Source organism: Leguminivora glycinivorella, chromosome 7 (assembly GCF_023078275.1).
Source record: "Leguminivora glycinivorella isolate SPB_JAAS2020 chromosome 7, LegGlyc_1.1, whole genome shotgun sequence".
Lineage (NCBI taxonomy): Eukaryota > Metazoa > Arthropoda > Insecta > Lepidoptera > Tortricidae > Leguminivora > Leguminivora glycinivorella.
The window spans coordinates 6,398,732-6,419,655 of NC_062977.1; the positions used below are offsets into that span (position 1 = coordinate 6,398,732).

A 20,924-nucleotide genomic window follows, 5' to 3' on the forward strand; every position below is an offset into this window, starting at 1 on the left:
TCCCGACTAGTCGGCGACTAGACGGTACATCCCTAATATATATTATATTTATATGTTAAAAGGGTATTACATGCCTATTTTTATATATTCAAACATAATTTAGGTACTTAGATACTTTTTACTTGGCGTTAAATAAGTTGTTCCAAATAATGTGGCAGATAAATATCAAGCGAAAACATGTATCTACATAAGCGCAAAATTTTCTTCTAACAAATATATTTTTACAATTTTTTTGGTACATCGTTACCTAGCCAACGTAACAATTGCTTACGGTCGGTAGCGTATCGTTGCTAGCTCTCTCTCTATCGCGCTTCTGAAGTGGGCAACAGAGCCAGACTGCGGACTGTGTTTCGATCGCCACGTACCGTCAACAAATGTTACTTTGGCTAGGCTGTGCCTGTGATTTTATTTGCTCCACAAGATTGGAAAAATGAAAAATTGACGTTTAACTAACCGTAAGGAGACGTTTGTTTAGTAATTTCTGATTTCTATTTTATTATAACCAATTTTATTATACAGTAGGCTAATATAAGCAGGTAATTCATGTAAATCATGTTTATTCTACTAGAAATAGTAGGTAAATATCAGTAGATACTAATATAAATAAGGTTGTCTGGTTTTTTCTCTGCCTTTGCGTAGTTTTCCTTCAAGTATATTAATGTGAATATCAAAGCAATTAAGCGTAAGAGCAAAATGATATATACAGCGAGGGCGTACTTATCAGCTGCGAAAGTGCATGGAGAATATGAATGAATTCATTGATAAATTCGCCATGCACTTTTGCAGCTGATAGTACATTGAATCCGAACTAAACTGAGCGTATTGCATATTCTTAAAAGGAATGGTGAGCGAAAGGAATGAGGCAGGTAGCAGGTGAAAAATAGTAGGTATGAGCCGTATGAGTCACTACTCATACCTACTATTTTTTAACATAATAGTAGGTATGAGTCACTACTCATACCTACTATTTTTCACCTGCTACCTGCCTCATATACCTGCTTCTTATGCGTAAATGAACTTATAAATAGGTATTCGATTATTTCATTAATTACTATGTGAGATGATAAGGATTCCGGATATTTCTGGTTTAATAAATCAAGATAACAGCAATATTGTTAAACTCGGATAAATCAGTGGCCGCGAAATACGGTTATTGTATATAGGCACGGTAATACTATCATGGATTATTTTTTCCTGATTTTATATCTTCATCGAGTTTAGAATAACATTCTTAAATAAAAGAGAGTCTACCGCGGGTTTTTCACTTTTTCGAATTTACTTTACTCGATACCGTAAACGTCATGGAAAATGTGTGTAATTTTTGGTAGTAAGTAGTCGTTTGGGTGGCTGCCGGCTGTTTTCTCACTCCATATAATGTCAGTTATAGTAATTTTAGACGTCAAAACCCATGGTATAAGTTCTGGACTTTTTAGTCCAATAGCACAGTATAATAAAGAGTAATACTATCGTACAGTAAAACCACTCCCGCTCCCCGCTGAAAGTGCCGCCCACCCTTTCTCGATTACCTCACAGTTACAGCCTGTCAAAAACGCGACCGGTTGACCTGTCATATCTCACACATACAAGCTTGGTACGCGTTCACCTACACAAGCTTAGAATGTGTGCTAGGAACGCGCCTCTTTCATATATTTGATCGCCAGTGTCCGAGGTGTGCCAATAGTAAACTCGTGACATATTATGATGAGATGGCCTATAATAAAAAAGTGACATTCATAAGACCTTGTAGTTATAGCCTACTGTAATAAATCATATTTCTGATCCTAAATCCTAATGTTTCACTCTTCGTCAGCACTAAAATAGCACAAAATAAAAACATCTCTGTTTTCCTTACAGAAGATACAAAAGTCGTAAACAAAGATAAAACTAGACAAAACAAAACAAAACAGACGCTAGCTTGAGTTCTTTTTGACGAAAATCATAACAGCCGGCCTAGCCGAATGACAATCGTTGACGCTAGACGCCGAACGAAACGCAGTCTGGTTCTGTCTCGCTAATACGGAAGAGCGATAGAGATAGATAGCCACGAAAACGATATTATCGTGAGCGTTTGTGCATTTGGCTACGTATCCAGGATTCTATAAAGTCCGAGGAAGAATACTCGTAACCCGGTTGTTGCTCCCTAATGTAACTTTTAGATTAAACACCTAACACACGGTCGAATGAAAATGGTGAATTAGTCTGTCAAAGTTTACGAGACTAAGTACTATTATAAATGGAGATGTCCACTGAGAATTTCTCTATTTTGCTGCTGATCGTATGAATTATATTTTATTTCAAGGATGACTTGAGTTTAAAAACATACATACCCGCTTCGGTAATATGACGCAAGAAATTCATGCCAAAAATAACTGTCTGCCTTTGTGTGTAACTTTCTATCGATGAAAAGGTAGATGGACCGATGCATGATGACTTGATGAGATAGCGATAGAGAGGTATGGAAGAATCAGACATGCTGCACCGACTTCAAATAGGCTACTAGACTCATATCGAATTTGGCACAATAAATTATTGTCTTCTGTAGTACCTATTTGACATAAAAAACCAACATTTATATGTAGATTTTGTGTATTAAACGTGTATGATGACTACGTATTTTCGATTAAAATGTGTGTAATATTTTTTATGTTGGCCACCGAAAACGCTGTCAGCGATGTAGTGACGTCATCGAATTCGAACTTACTTCATGTCAAAACAATCACTGGCATAATGAACTTTATGCCTCATACTTAAAAGTCAGAAAATGTTGTTTTCGAATATAATTCAATAATTCAATTCAATAATTTTTATTTCGGAAAAAATCCATAGTGTTAGTGTACATTCCCTTAAACCTATGTTAGTTACTATTACATATTATTTATTACATCTAAAAAAAAAAAAAAAAAAAAAAACTAAATAAATTATACACTTGGCCTCTGGATTCCATATGTACACCATCCCAGTGTCTCCAGATAGCACAAGCAGGCGTTTCCAACACTAGGCGCACAAGGCTGTTGGAGCTGTCTATTACGCGACGCATCAGGGAGGCAGTTCTTTTGCGTATTATAGCACCGAAACTGTCAGTGCGGGCCTCAGCGAACATGCCTGACGCACTGCAATAACGAGGCAGTCCCAACAGCATCCTGAACCCATTGTTATACTGGATACGCAGGGCACTGAGGGCCTTATAATGACGGGGTCCATTTCTCGAAGCTACAAGTTACAATTTACAAGTGGTTGTCAATGTCTAATATGACGTTGTAACTTTCAGTTTTGAGAAATGGGCCCCTGATGCACAGATAATCTTTTCTTTAGATTAACATGACTGTGTTATTTTCGTCTGATTATGTAAAAGTATACCTACTTTAAAAATACTTTTTTCTGTTAGGTCGTAATAAAATATGGTAATATTTTGTTTCGTTTAATTGGACAGTACTTAATCATACATATAAGACAGACTTTTAAAAAGGGTCAAGTAGCCTATTAATGAATGAGGCAAGCGAATGATGACTGGTAGAATAAACGTATACATACATAGACGCTTACTTATGAGTGCTGCCTTTTATGGCATATCAATTTCACGCCTCCTACTTATTCGTCGAGTCATCTTCTAAATTACAAAAATAAACCTTTAAATTATTCCAGCTAAATTACGCTTTCTGTAAAAACCCTAGAAAGGGTAAAAATACCTGAATCTCATTGAACGGTCATTTATCAAACACGCCGTCTGCCCTACGGACATTTGAGCAGGGTAATTGGGCCGGCGAAGGGTTAGTGAATTGATTATTTTGTATATCCTTGAAAGTTGGAAATAGGGTAAAGTTGCTCTGATTGTAGGTGATATGTATAGTTGCTATCATAACTCATAATGGGTTCCTTTATTAACTATTTTGCGTCTAGCCACAGATTATTAATTAGTTACTAATGTAACAGATCCTTCACTTGCCCGCAAAACGACAAATACCTACGTTTTATATAACTAATACTAATAAGTTCCTACGTAAAACTCAAAAGACTAGTAGGTACGTGCCACGCGATTATACAGGTGGGCGCGTGGCGCCCCTCATCCACTTGTTCATTCGAATGAACGGGTAGCGCGTAGGTACTTAACGCGCGACCGCGAGCGAGTGATGCAGGCCTGGTCTAACTTATACGAACAGTGCTTCCAAATAGCTAGTTATTTTTCTATGTCACTGCAATATCACATTTTCGTTTTCGCCACTCTAACTGTAAATAATAATAAATAAATAAATAAATATTGGGGACACCTTACACAGATCAACTTAGCCCCAAACTAAGCAAAGCTTATACTACGGGTGTTAAGCGACGATATACATACTTAAATAGATAAATACATACACTCGTATACATAGAAAACATCCATGACTCAGGAACAAATATTTATGATCATCAGCATCACACAAAAACTTAAATGCCCTTATCGGGATTCGAACCCAGGATCGCGGCTTAGCGGGCAGGGTCACTACCGACTGAGCCAGACCGGTAGTCAAACTGCTAAGAGTGGCACTGAAACTTGCGCAAATTCATGTGTTTTGCCTACCCCTTTTGGGTGTTTATGTTATGCCTCTAAGGGCCACTTGCACCAACGAAAATGGAGGGTTATATAGAATTTGACAGTTGACAGCCCACTAACCCTGAATTGGTGCAAGTGTGCCTAAGGTAAATATAAATTACCTGTCACTACGATATCATACTAATCTGTCAGTGTCCAAAGTTTCTTCGAGCAAGCGTCACAAGCTCATAAGCCACTGACATATCCAATCAATAGCGTAGCTATATGTAATATTTTACGTTTATAAAAATACGACTCGCGCCGTAAAACATTAATTTAAGTACCTATTAATCCACGTGTGCAAACAAAAGTAACTTCTTCCTTACTCCATTCGTAACAGATCACATTTTTCAAACACACTCAGAGGCGAGGTTAAGAAGGCGGTGATATTTCCCGTGGAAATTGATCGAGCCCGGGAGCGGCAATTTCGGCAATTCTTCCGGGACCCTCCAAGGTCTTGTACCTGGATGTAAGTAGGTTACCCGGTGCACGATATAGATGGGGCAATTTTTTAAGGGTTCGGATTAATTTTGATAAGACCTTGACGTCGAGCCTGAAGGAAAAATCACATTATTAAAACGCGACGCGACGTGTTAACTCGCTATTCGTTTGTTAGTACTGTGATTCTGGTCATGGACATTTTCGCGAGAACAATCACCAAAAAAATGTTATCTGAGGTAGGTAAATTGTATGTTTTTCCTACTCAGAATCACGAGCCCTTTCGATCTAGGGCAAAAAACAAGAGACAAAAAATGGTCCCAAATTTTTCTGTTAATTTGCATACTTTCCACTTTGTAACCGATGTTTGAAAAATGGTACCGAAGTGGAAAAATTAAACTTGGACGCTTTTTTACCTAGTAGGATCGAAAGGGCTCGTGATTCTGAGCAGGAAAAACATTAAATTTACCTATTAAAAAAAAAAGGTTTTTGAATCTTTTTTCACGAAAATGCCCTCATAGAAAATACTACAATTTGAATACAACTCAACGCGTTGAGTGTTATCTGCTCGGGTCACGTTTTAATAATGTTCCGGCCTTGAGATGTAAATTGTAAACAATTGTAAAGAGATAATAAATACTCGCTAGATGGTCTATATACGGGCCAAATCCCTGTAATATTTTCGCTGAAAATACTCGGCGATAATGTCTCATATTCCCTAAATATATCCACGTATTGGTACAGAGTAGGATATTATCAATATTTTAACGTTTTCCATATTTTGGTGGCCAAAATAAGCTTGAAACTCATTTTGCGCTGTATAGAACACTAGCTTTTGCACACGGCTTCGCTCGCGTTAGAAAGAGACAAAAAGTTAGCCTAGCCTATGTCACTCTCCATCCCTTCAAATATCTCTACTTAAAAAATCACGTCAATTCGTCTCTCCGTTTTGCCGTTTGACGGACAAACAAACAGACACACACACTTTCCCATTTATAATATTAAAAATAATATATTAAGTATAGTATATAGTATGGATATTGGCGTATCAAAATATTAAGGGGAGGTGGGAGGTAATCTACCTATAAGAAGATGATGCATTCTGAATAAAAGGCGGCTCGTAGTAGGTAAGGTACAGCGGGACAATATCGACTGGGGGACAAATGCAACTGATCCATTTTTTCCATGTTTTACAATGTTTGCATTATTAATTAGAGTATCCACTGGTTATATATAGCACGCGAGTTCAGTAGATACATGTGGAACTCAATAGTGTAATAATGAAAAAAATGGATCAATTACAATTGCCCCCCAGTCGAGATTTGTCCCGCTGTACCTTACTAACTATAAGAATATTTTTTCAGTGATCTATACGATATGGTCGTAATAAAACTTACAAAAGTTCCTACGAAATGACTCTTACTTACTTAATAAAGAACTTTTTCTACTCCAGCACTTAAATCTGTCAATTAGATTATTGTCAGCGGTATCCAAATTAAGTTCATTTGAGTAACGATGAGAAAGTCTATTTGTCTATAGGTTCATAGGATTACTGCTAGCAGTAATCATATGAATATAGGAGTTCTGTTAATTTTTTTTTAAAAGCACAACTTCCATTTATCAGGTATGTTTTCATTTACAGTAATAAGTAACTTTTAATAAATAATATAATATTTAGGTTCATAATTTAAATCAAGATGAAAAAATAAACTTAAATGCGTTTTACATATTAGATATTGCAAAACAAAGGTAAAAATCATAAGTTTATCCAATAATTTTACATTCGACATTTAAATATTCTTGAACGCAACCACATTTTTCGTAATTGAAAACCGGCTTATTTTCTATTTCTCTTGTCTATGGTATGTTTGACATTTGTAAACTTATCACGAAACTATTTGAACTATTTCGGTGGTGTGTAGTTTGTTTTAATTCGACGTTATTGTGCAAAAACATAAGTAATTATGAGTGATTCTGGTGAAAAATTCACTTCCGAAGAAATCAAGGCTATGGGCGCTCAAAGTGACTGACAATTTGTTACATGAAAAGTCAGATAAAGCGTACCAAAAATGTTATGATTGTTTTGACATGGAAATTGCAAAAAAATGTTTCAACTTTCTCTGAAACGGCGTTGTTGGCATATTTTGAAGAATTGTGCAACAAGTTCTCGCCATCAACATTGTGGACAGAATACTCAATGCTACGACGATCCACACAAATATTCCCATTCATTACATGAAGTAAGTAACTAACCCATTTTATTATTCTCGAATAGGTATGTATGTGGCTGTCGTAGAAAAAGTATAGTATACAATCGTAACATTATGAAGGCTATAAAAGTCTCGTACCTTACTTAGGCCACTCGGCAAGCCTTCGTGGCCTAACCGCGGTACTCAACTGTTATAGCCTTCATAACGTTACCGTTATATAATATACTATTATCTACTTACACCTAATATCATAAGATCTCTGTCTCTATAATATGCTTCGATGCGATAAATAAATGGCGAAATCATCGATTTTTTAGTAGGACAGTTAAATAAATAATAAATTTTTGGTTGTCAAAGTCGTATTAAAACCACGACAAATTTTAAAACGGAAATAGGCCTCATAGGCAGATTGTCAGTAAAGTTTACTTAAGTTTACTTAATATAGTGAACGCCCATAAATCTTGCTAATTAGTTCTTATAAATTCATCTTAAGCAAACATTGTGAAAATTTAATTTCAAATGTCATAAGTGTTATTAGATAAACCAGACTATTAACAACAAATACATACATACATACATACATACATACAATCACGCCTGTTTCCCAGAGGGGTAGGCAGAGATCACGGATTTCCATTTACTACGATCCTGACAAACCACTTTCGCTTCACACACTTTCATAACATTTCTCATACACGCTCGTCGGTTTCGAGTACTTCTGACCTGGCCTCTTTGCAATATTTCCCCGATTTGATCAAGAAAAGTTCGCCTAGGTCTTCCTCTACCAACTGACCCTTCCACTCCTTTTTCATATACTTTCTTCGTTAATCTCCTCTCATCCATCCTCTCTACATGCCCAAACCACCTTAACATACCCATCTCAATCTTTGTCACCACATCTACATCCACTCCACACTTCTCTCTTATCACGCTATTTCTGATCCTATCACTCAACTTTACACCAGCCATGCTTCTTAATGCTCTCATTTCTACGGCATTCACTTGACTTTGAAGTCTTTTCTCCCACACCCAACTTTCACTACCATACATAAGTGTAGGCACCAAAACTCCTCTATGCACCGCCAGACGTGCTTTTTGCGATACTTTCTGGCTGCCCATAAAAGCGTTTAGTGCTCCATTCACTCTATTCCCAGCATTCACTCTCCTTTCAATATCTTTTCCATGTTTACCGTCCCTTGTAAACAACGTTCCCAAATACACAAACTCTTTCACTTGTTCCAAACTTTCATTATCGATCTCAATTTCGCAATCTGTCATAATCTCATCTCTTTCAAATACCATTACTTTCGTCTTACTGACATTCATTCTCATTCCTTTCCTCTCGAAGGATGCATGCACTCTTGTTACCATCAGTTGTAACTCCTCGGCCGACGACGCAAGTAATACTAGGTCATCGGCATATAGGAGACATTTGACCAGTAACCCTTCCATTCTCAACCCACAATCATAATCTTTCAGATCTTGCAAACAACTATCCATGAATAAATTAAACAGCCACGGCGACGCTACACATCCCTGTCTAACACCCTTTTCGATGCTAAACCACTCATACTCATACTCATTAACAACAAATATTTTATATTTTTCGACATTACCTTTATTGTCGTTACGCTCAAGCCCCTTTTTAACTTATTCATATTAAAAAACACGTTGTAGACATCGACCAAATTCTTCCAAAAAATACTAAAGAATAAGGAAAATGGAGGTGAAAATATAAAGTTGATTTGACTAAAAGCCTCGCCGCAATTGGGTTAAACGTTTTGACGGCGCCGTAACACTTTGTATTAAGAGTCCTTGCATATGACGTGTTATTAATAGACCGAAGTTACCTTTTTTCAGTGAAAAATCGATAAAATATATTTTCCATTAATACTTTGTTAGAATCCTTTAAACTACATAATAATGCATTGAATAAAAATAGGCAACATATTTATGAATTATAAAAAATGATAGCCAAAAGGTAAATAATTATCAAATAATTGATATTATTATGACTTTAACGCAGCTTTATACTTACTTAAGTAGAAATTAACAAGTGGATAAATGAGCATTTAACGAGGTTTAACATGCTCTAACATAATGCAATAAAATTCTATTTGATAAACTTTTCCAATCCCAATGTTTGAAATTTTTATTGAAGTAAGAAAACTATAATTTGGTAAAGCGTATTTAACTATCTCAATCAGAACGTGAAGGTGAAGCGTAGCTCTCCCGTGCGTAGCTCGTAGCACTACGAGGGGCTACGGCCGAAGGCTCATGCTACGCGCGGCCTCACCCCCAAAACAATGGGAACCTCCGCCGCATATCAATGGCTCATCCCGATAGAATGCCCATTGTTCAGACGCCGTCATTTCAGGTCAATAGGTCCCAAAGATGACCGTAATCGTAATGCTATGTCCTTAAACTTGTCAAGTGTAACAGCACGGTAGAGTGGGCAAGTGCAGGCCCAGTCCCCGTGACCTACATCTGCGACCCTCGCTCAGGAAGCTGCTAATTTCCACCGCGCGGGCTGAAGCCGACGTCACAGGGCGGGGGGCGCGCGCGGGGGGGCGCGGAGGCAGCGCCGAGCTGCCTGCGAGCCGGCACCGGACCAGTCCGCCGCCCCACTCCGGTCTGATCGCACGCGCCGCTCCTAACAACATAGCGCCAGACACGATAAACACGCAACCTATTACCGATTTAATTTTTTCAAAGTGTCCAGTATTTTTGTTTAAGTGCGATAAATGTGTAAATATTTTTCTATATCGACTCTGTGATAGAGGCGGGCAGGCTCGGGCGGGGCGAACTCCTGACACAGTGGCTCAGTCGGCCGCAGGTCGCCGAGTAAGCACCATCGATTTTCTCCACGCAGCAATACGCGAGGTACGTAACGTCACGTGCAAGTATTTTCATACGGCTATTTCCACGCGGCGCGTATTTCGAGCGGTCTCCGTTCAAGGCCGCATCTGTTTGCGTTTACGCTGCGCTTACGATTGGGAGTTTACGTTAGTGTTGTGATCTCACGTGGGATCAGGGAGTTTTCACGGCTGCGGGCACGTGCTCGGCGTGCCTAATGCGATAACGCTATGAAAGCCAAGGCTCTGGCCGCGCATCGTTACTTATTGTCATGCTAATGTTACCGTGAGATACCTACTACGCGAGAAGTTAAACGGACTGGTCACATGAAGCGTGTAAATACGCTCTTATTACAAGGTTAACTCATCCCACGTCACATTAAGAAGTAGGGTAATATTTCCTTTCAAGATGAACGCTCTGTTTTATTAATGCGAGATATAAGTAGTGAATCAAAGCGGCTAGGACAGGTGTGTTTGCGTTGATGATGGGCATGATCATGACCTACAGATGTGGTCTAAATCCGGCGCAGGTGATGAGCGACTTGGCACTGGCTCTGACAGCGTCCATTCAACACGACCGTTTAATTGTACGCGCTGCATCTACCGGCAACATTTATTTTTATAGCTCTTTCATTTATCGAATAAACTTTGCGATACTTTTTCAACGAATGCTTATATTTTTTAGGACTCAATCTTTGATAGTAAACGAAGATAAAAGTTAGTTAACTGTGGTTTTTAGAAGAAGCTCTACAGCATTATGTTCAGAGTTCATAGTTCCTAATAAAACTTTTGTTATCTAAGTATAGTAGTTGGTCGACTCGGGTGTAGGTTTATCCTAACTAAACCGTAATAAATATCTCTTTAGACAAAATGTAGTCGTAGTTCAATAGTATTTTATACAATCGTGATATAATACAAAAAGCTTTTCAGTCGAGTACCATGTTTGTAGGCTGTGGCCTACAATGCGACTTGCTGAAGCTTGCTGAGTGGCCTAATAGTAAGGTACGAGAGTGAAAAGCTTAATTATATCACTATTGTATACAATACTTTTTCTACGAGTCATCATCTTCATCATCAATGGACAGAAATATCATCATTCATGCAAGTTAAAATTAATGTTAATAGCGTCGTTCACCGTTGTATCAACATCGAATTACCTATAGCAACCAATTGTTTGTAATAACCGTCTCTGATTGGCCGATAACGCGACAGATAAAAAAAAATGTGTTTCAGATGCAGAAAAAATTGCCAGGTATCGCAAATTAGTATAGAAATTGTATGAAGTTCTATTTTTGAAATTATTATAGTTAACTAAAGTCAACTATAATGAGATTATTATAGTTGAGTTGGAGCTGCCATAGAGTATCCAACACTGAAAAGTTAGCACTTATAGTTTAGTCTGTGGTGTCCTAATTGACATATTACAGTCGACGAGTAGAAAAAGTATTTTTTAAATGTATAAACACTATTTGTTATTTTTTACGTTACCTAAAGTTTTCAGTTCAGTTATCGGTTTCCGCCGACCAGGTGCCGTAAAACGGTTATTAAACTCTTATCGCACATGTTTCGCAATTATTTCAACCGACAACCAATTTTATCCATGGCGAAAAACTTTAATTAACTCCGGGAGCGAGAACTACTCGTGGTTACATGAAAAACATGTTTTCAATTATGAAAACAAAATATTTAATAATAAAAATAAACCGTTCAATAGTACATTTTTCATGATTAAGGACCTATACGTGCTGATTTCGGCTCCGCGCTTTGTCCGAAATTTCGTCTCCCAAAGGTCGGATTCGTTTCCTAAATTCCGTGATGAGAAAGACAAACACAAATCATATATTACTTAAATACAAATTATAAAAAAATATGCTGAATTTAATACGAGTAGGTATAACTATTATTTCACAGAACTATAGGTATAAATACTATTTCATAATGGTTTTTATTAATATTAATATGTAGGTACTTAAGTAATTATCTAAGACTGGACACGTGCGTACTGTTTACAATAAAACTCCAGTTATTGCACATAAACACAAGTATTCCATCAATGCCACGAAGGCGTTGATATGCCGTTTTTCTGTACTCCAAGGTTATCAAATGTACGTAAAAAGGCGCTCTTCCGATTCAGTGCCAAACTAGCGACCTCTGTGAGACAACGGTCCAGTAGTTCCCACGTTTACTTCCTAAATCGAGATAAAAACAGCCTTTGAGCAGAATGGACAAAGGTTGGCCTAAATCAGTGCCTACGCTATTGTCTTTGAGAATCCAAACTACGCTCGTAATTTTAACTGAGTCCAAAATTTTTTTGTTTATTTTTCAGCTCGTTAAGTCAAAATAACACTCGTATAAAGGTAAAAATAGAGATAATGTTATTTTATATTTCTGATACTTTACGTAGGTACATATAATTTGGGGACATTACGTGGAGAGCGTCAGAATGGCGGGTGTACATCAAGCAATCCTGGTGTGGTATACGTCAGGAGTTAGTGCTAGCAATGTACCAAATGTGCGCCAAAATTCGAGCAATGTGCTCTTTGAACTCCAGAGATATTTAAGAAATTAATGACACCCGCCATTCTGACGTCAGGTTGGCGGGTGTACTTCCAGTTCTAGCTAATGGCTGCCTACTCAAGAGTGAAAGTACTGCCTGAGGTTAGTGCTCGCAATGTGCTTCCACATGTATGAAACACAAACTAATTCAGAGAACCGTTGAAGAGTAATATGGGATTGAATAAATATATCTATGAGTATCACTTTTTTGTGAAAAGCGCCTGCATGTTAATGCTGCATTGCAGGCAATGAACATTGCTATTTTATTTCAGCAGGCGTTATAGATATATTTATTCAATCCCATATTACTCTTCAACGGCTCTCTGAATTAGTGTGTGTTTCATACATGTGGAAGCACATTGCGAGCACTAACCTTAGGCAGTACTTTCACCCTCGAGTAAGCAGCCATTAGCTAGAACTGGAAGTACACCCGCCAACCTGACGTCAGAATGGCGGGTGTCATTAATTTCTTAAATATCTCTGGAGTTCAAAGAGCACATTGCTCGAATTTTGGCGCACATTTGGCACATTGCTAGCACTAACTCCTGACGTATACCACACCAGGATTGCTTGATGTACACCCGCCATTCTGACGCTCACCATTACGTGCACCTTCAGAAGCCCTAGGATTATTAGGAATAATTGAAGTATGGTCGGGTGGTCTAGTGGTCAGGATTTTAGCCACGTAACTTGAAGACCCGGGTTCAATCGTTCAGATCATAACATTAAGTAAGATGTACAGTCAACCAATTGGAACCCTAGGCCACCGTAGAACTATGTCATAGTCACGTTATAAATCAGATTGTAAGAAATCTCTCATTGCTTGTCATTTTGGCATGGTTGTAGAGTGGCCTAGGGTTCCAATTGGTTGACTCTATTACTTTAATATTTCGTATTGCTCTAAATCACCAGTGGTTCCCTATGCGATGTAATATTTGAACATTTTACTACCATTATGAGTATATGACAATGACAAACAAACAAGTAGTTACCTTTTGTGTATCTGTAACCATTGATTGACACACTTTGCCTTGAGCGAGGACGCGTAATTGTAAACATACGTGACATGTCTGTTTTCCTAAATCAATCAATCGAACTGAATTTACGTAACACATTTTGTCCTTCAGTGGTGGACAGCAGGTGCTATCAAATTTATTTAAGCTCATTTATTTATTGAAATCGAAAGTCATTCCATTATAATTTTGTTTTTGACAGACAGTTGACAATCGATACCCACTTTTCATCGGCGTCTTAAGTAACCATTTGTTTACTGATTCATTCAATCTGCCCATTTAGCCACCCCAAAAAAATTTCGTGTACTAAATATTTCTTATCACAAGAAGGGAGAGAAAGTAAACAATCACTTTTATACATAAATTGATTCAAATACTTTTTTTATTTTACTGAAATACATACATACAACATACATACAATCACGCCTGTATCCCATGAAGGGGTAGGCAGAGCACATGAAACTACTCATTTCAGTGCCACTTTGGCAAATATAAGGGGTCGATAGAAAACGAATGTGTGACATTGCAGTGACAGGTTGCCAGCCTCTCGCACGCCACACTTTAACCCATATCCCACAGTCGCCTTCTACGACACCCACGGGAAGAAAGGGGTGGTGAAATTCTTAACCCGTCACCACACGGGCACTGAAATACTATATAATAATACTAACTTAGGTAGTTTAGGAGCAGTAATAGTCACTATTTTAGTCATATACCTATACAATTGGTGCCGTGACCAGGATATTAATATCTAATATGGAAATAATTCTTAGATTATAGATTGTTAACAAGTTATACTATTTAGATATTTGAACTGATAGGATTAGATTCGTATCAGTTCAAATACCTATCTTAGATTCCGTATCAGGCAATTTACGCAGTAGCCAAACTCACCGTCAGCTGTCACTATTAGGCTTGTTAATGGCATAACATAATGGGGCACGTATTGGTGTCAAGGCACCCCCGGCTGGCACCTGGTCGAGTCAACGCCAGAGCGGGCGATGCACAAAAACTGGTACACATTACACCACTACTAATTATAAATATGGATACGGTCCATTCATGATTATTTTTATTGTGGTGCGAGGCTACTAAATTTTTACGATATTTATAGGAAATTTATTCATTATATTCATTAAAGCATTCGCCCTTCGTCTGGCAATGTCCCGCAGCGGGAATGTCAATTTGAATTTTATGTAATTTTTCGATAGTAAACATTCCAAAAAATTCACTTGCAGTTAACTCACTATTGTACATGGAATTTGACAGTTGACAGCCCACTAACCTTGAGTTAAGCGGGTGGTGCAAGTGACCCTGGGTGGTTAAATAAATAAGTATAGATAGATAGCTATGGATATTGGACAACTTTTTCGTAAGAATATAAAAATTCTTAATATTTAAATTATTAAACAAACTTATAAAATGTAGAAAAAGGATACTTTTTGATCTTCTAATACTTAGTGTAGTGAATAGTGCAAAAATCAATATTGGGCCATTCAACATCGATTGGTTCCGATATGAAACCTCGATTGAACATTTTAAATACTATTTACCACTCAAAGATTAATGAACACTGCCTTTTTATACAGCACCTAGTTAACTTCACAATCGATTTTACTCGTTCTATTCAGTTGTAGGAGTGACTGATTTGTTTACCTTTCGAACCACACATTTTTAGTCGTGTTGGTTTTTCAGAATATTTACGTCCGTATATGGTTAATACCCGTGAGTTCTTTACTCCCCAGAAAGGCTAAAATAGTTAAGACTTTTGCATCTTAGTTTTGACAATTTGGCCCATATCCATATAACTTGATATGTTTTAAAATTATTAAATATTTATTATTAACACTATCTAGCCAAGGATCAACCAAAGGTCTAGTACCGTATATGTATTTCTCTTGATGGTTCGGAGGTAGGTACGTTTTTTTTAGACTTTATGTCTATACGGAGTTACATATGCCTTTGATTACACTACTCGTAAACAAAAAGGTGCTAAATTTTTAACTTCTGATTAGCAGAAACGTCTGCAATCGATGAAAATTTCGCTGGCTTGGTTGAAGTCTTGGTGGCTCAGTTGGCAGAGCGCTGGAGTATCTATCCAGAGGCCGTGAGTTCAAGTATCACCCAAGGCAGACATTTTCCACTTTTAAATTTATTCTAAGCCTAAAAAGGTGCTAATCGCTCACACTCCATAGCAAACGATACGCAAATCTCTCTGTCGCTCTTCCGTATAGTGGGACATAGACAATGTTTACCAAAAAGCGTTAACGATTGGCTATTTGTCTACGGGCCCTGGTTTTATAAAGAATAGTTTTGCATGTTTTAATACAATTCAACTTGCCTTTGTTGAAGTCTATTCGTATCAAAACTTCGGTATTTAAGTGCATAAATGCCAATTTACGGACTAAACCAACTTCACCTTGATATTTATTCACAACTTGGGTAGTTATTTTATTCGTCCATTTTGACTTTAAAGGCATTTACTTAATTTACATAGTTAATGATTATTTTAAATAACAGCGGGGCAAATCTCAACTGGGGGGCAAATATAACTGGTCCATTTTTTCTATGTTTTACAATGTTTGCATTATTAAATAGTGTCCACCGGTTAAATATGCTAGGCGTTTTCAGTGGATACATGTAGAACTCAACATCATAGTGTAATAATGGAAAAAATACCTTATCTAGAATGGAGTGGAAGATGAAAAGAGAGTCATTTTATTTTATTGCAGAACCTATAAGGGAACTTTATAAAATTTTCAACCGTAGTAAGTATATTTTCAAAAGTATCAGTTATTGCAAATTGACTCTAAATGCATAGTTAGATTTTATTGTTCACGATTTGTTTACAATAGTTCGACAAAAAGAATGTGGGAAAAGCCGACAAAATGAGAGCAACACCAGTCATGCACATGACGAATAGGTATCATGTCGAATTTGAAAGCAATTAGTCCACTCGAACACCAAAATCGATGAGCGATAATGTTGATGATGCCTTTTAGTCAGTTTACCCTAACTACGACCTAATTTACGACCTCGCAGTCACGCGAGCCAGCTAAGGCCTTTTCCTCATCATGCTTTCTATTTGACTTTCCTTTTTAGCTTTGCTTTCGCAATTTAATAAGTTCGATTCATCTGAGATATTACTTCAGATAATGAATTTTTTATAAGTTTTTTTAGCCCAAGTCTTACTGCTGAGTAAAGGTCTCTCCCTGTGATTTCCTCAGCTAAAGTAGTTATTCTTATAAAAGATGATAAATATACCTGCTAATTAAACACCGTCAGTTGTTATAATTAAAGAAGACGCTAAAAAATTACCCTTTCAGAAATATAATAATAGAAACTTGAAACAATGAGCCATTGAACTAATTAAATTAATTGCGTTATAAATAAATAACGGTTCCTTTTGTAACTTGTTGATATGCAATTATAAAATTATAAAAAACTAGCGACCTGCACCGACTTCGCACGGGTATTATGCAAATAAACCTTCGTCTTGAATCACTCTATCTATAAAAATAAAACCGCCTGTAAATCCGATGACGATTTATATACTTAAATTACAGACAAAGAGCAAGAAGCTACTTTGTTTTATACTATGAAGGAAAATATTTCAAATGTTCAGCTGAGAAAAATAAAGAATATTATTTTTAATAATTATCTGAAAATATTTTATTTTCATGTTATTTTATTAAATGGGTTTTTTGGTATCCCTTAACATCTCTTCTAATATAAATAAAAAAGTATTTCATAATACGATAGGAATATACCCATTTGAATCATTACAAAACAATATCGTGACTGGAATATCACCGTGCGTTCCAAAACACGTCCGAGATGATGCGATAAGCACGCGATACAACTATTTTCTCAATGAATTGCTTTATTTTATTGATTCACACCTGTTTCGAAACTGTTGAGTAAAAATAACCAAAAATTGTACGATGTATTTATTTCTAGTCCATTTTTCGTGGGCTGATGCTTCGTTACTTGTTTTACGATGTTTTTATAAGCATACCCTGGACTATATGAATTAAAATAACATTGTGCGCGTAGTTTATATCTAAAGCAATCCATACCTGTAATATAAGTATATGCTACCATAGGCGTATATTTTGTGCAGTAAAATAAAGAAACTTGGTTAGACTTACATACATACATACATACAATCACGCCTGTATCCCATAAAGGGAAGAAGGAAGGGAAGGGGGGAGGGAAGGGGGGTTGGTTAGACTTACCTATGATAATGTAAATAATATTCATACCCAAAGTCAAGGCAATCTCTGACCTTCTTACACAGACAGTTGGCAAAATTACCTAACATTCTCAAAGTAAGGAGCGATGCTGCAGTTTAAATATTTAGACAAGAATGTTGTTCTTAATAATGTACTCAATAATATAAAGACGAGCCAAGTCTAAAGAGTGAAGCTGGCCAAACACAACGCCTTGGTATTAATAAATATTTATTAAACCATAAACATGAAATAAATGTCATATACAAAGAGAAGAAAGAAAAGTGACCTCAAGGCCTCCAAGTGTCAAGCTGGAATCGAACCAGCGTCCTCCGTTTACCGGACGGATACCTAAACCGCTCGGCCATCGGGTCACGAAGGCAAGGGTCGAAAATTCCAAGTATATGACGTATAATAAGTACGTAATAAGTACGTGACGTATATGAAGTATAATAGTAGTGTGACTACTTAAAATACAAATTTTAAAAAAATCCATGAAAATATTTTTTTTTTTTGCGGAACGCATACAAATATTAATTATATATTTTGACTTTTAAAATATTTTAGAAAAGATAATTTCAAAAGATCTGATCCATAAACATATTTTAGATTATTAATAGAATATATGATATGAAAAGTTATGAAAACATCTATCGACATAAATAAGTTTAATTCAATTATTCGGATCCGTTTCTATAATTTATTCCAATAATCAAATCGGAATATTCTGCCTATACCTCGTGGCTCACTTTATTATTATAAATATTATAATTAATGCAAATAGTTGGCTACTCTTATTATTATTCTAATTACCATCGAGTCTGCACAGTAATGACTTTGTTTATATGGTAATATACGTTTTAATCTTCCAAGCGAAAACCTGACTAACTGAACTGACAGGACAATTTAAAATGTTTATATTGAAAATACCGTGAAGGTTACGCATTATGCTTTAGTTTTCTATTTACTTAAGTATATCGCACGAAATATATATGTAACCGGACTAGCCGAAGTGACACTATTTACATGGCGAACGAAATTCAGTCTGGCTACCAAACTTACGAATCGTAAGCGATTGTTTCATGGCTAGGGAAATAGCTAGAATTTGAACGTTTACTCTACCCGTGACCACGAACATTGTTCGAAACGTCGGGCTAAAATCTCCCGTTTTGTTCTAAAATTAAATATCAGACAAAAATCTCTTTGTAAATATCGAGTTGTAAAGTGCCCTCATTTTACAATTTAAACAACACAGCGGACCGAAAAGTTTTGATATTTGCGTCTCAATTTCGTTCCACAATGTTATTTGAAAAACAATAGTAAAATCATCACGTTCGCCGACATGTTTCGAGTCATTTTGGAGACCCGTCATTAGGCATGAGTGTTCGCGGCGCCTAGACTGCCGAACGCGATGTATTAACGTGTATATTTCAATGTAGTATGGTTGTACTTATTAGGCCTATATTCCCTGAATCCGACACCTCGCCAGCGTTCATGGTTAGTTATCCACGAGCTGTACCTGCCTATTCATCGGGATTAATCATTGTATCCTGATTGCGAGCTCTATGGAAACACGTGCAGAGAATAGACTTTACTGACAATGAATTTGAGCTTAAATTAGTCTGGAACTTTCGGAATGTAGGGTAGGTACAATGTATAGTGATGTACTGCAAGATCATGTATCTTGTCACGGGGAGAAGAAGAATAATTAATTTCGATTTTCGTTCTGTAACAAAATTTCATGATAATTATTATTATACCTGGTACCGTAGCCGAATGGCATTTCTGCGACGCGAAACGAAAACGAAACGCCGCGAAAGGTATTCTGGTTCTGTCGCGCCAATACGCAAGAGCGATAGAGATAGATATCTACGAGCGTTTCGTTTCGTGAGTATTTGTGCCATTCGGCTACGTACCCTGGCGTGGCTAGCCGAATGGCTAAACAATCGTTCACGAAACGCTCACTTGAAACGAAGCGCTACGTAGATATCTATCTCTATCGCGGGTTGCGTATTGGCGCGACAGAGCCAGCGCGCTGCGCATTCACAACTTTTTACAAAAACGTCGTATCGCTTTCGTTAAATGAACGTACAGTACTTGAAATAAAATTATAGGCGTCGTATGATCATATACTATAAATCAAGGTTAAACTTATGTAATCGAAAAAAAAATTTTTTATTTGCCATTCGGCTACCCCCTTTTTCTATTACGTATTAGAGGATACCTACAGTTCTCATAAAGATATCGTCGCTAAACTTCACTCGTTAACGTATCACGATTGGCGACATGTTTCTAGTTATTGGGCATGAGTACTCGCTGAGGGTACACACGCACTATATTAAATTAACGTGAGTATATCCTTAAGGTGCTGTTACACGCGCAACAACACCTTAAGGATAGTTAGTTGGTGCGTATTGAACAAACGCGGAAATTGTATGTTGAATTGCTGGCAATTATGTTGCCCGTCTAACAGCACCGTTATATTTAAATACTTGGCGTCACGTTAGCGTTGTCACAGTATAATAAAGAGCACTATTGTAGAGTATGGCCACTTCCGCTCCCCGCTGGAAGTGCCGCCCACTCCCTCTCGGTTACCTCACAGTTACCGCCTGTCAAAAACATGAACAGTCGACCTGTCATATTTCACTCATACAAGCATAGTACGCGGTCACCTACACGAGCTTAGACTGTGTGCTAGGAACGCGCCTCTTTCATGTATTTGATCGCCAGTGTCCGAGGTGTGGTTATGTGTACCTTAACCTGGAAAGAACAAACAGCACATATTTATCACAAATCTTAGTACCTTCCAACTTCCAACCTCTCGCTTTGAATAGAAAGTAATAATAACAACCGTAGTCCTCTGTCCGTCTGTTCGTATGCCAACACGGGACACTTGGTATAAATTTTCCAATTTCTTCTGGCAGCCGTTCAAGATTCTTACGATATGCCGTCATGCCACTTCCGCGGATATTTACGACATCTCGTGGTATAATAGTTATGTCATAATTTAGTTATGCATCTAAAAGAATATAAAAATAATGTATAAAACT

At 37.2% G+C, this 20,924-nt stretch overlaps 1 protein-coding gene across 1 annotated transcript in view; it reads left to right on the forward strand.

Annotated features, from left to right (window-relative positions):
• The first annotated feature begins 9,838 nt into the window (after positions 1 to 9,838).
• Positions 9,839 to 20,924, forward strand: part of LOC125228425 (protein Tob1) — a 113,973-nt gene continuing 102,887 nt past the window's right edge. Inside the window, exon 1 of the mRNA XM_048133008.1 lies at positions 9,839 to 10,101. The gene's annotated coding sequence lies outside the window, so the exon portion shown is untranslated. The remainder of the gene's footprint in view (positions 10,102 to 20,924) is intronic.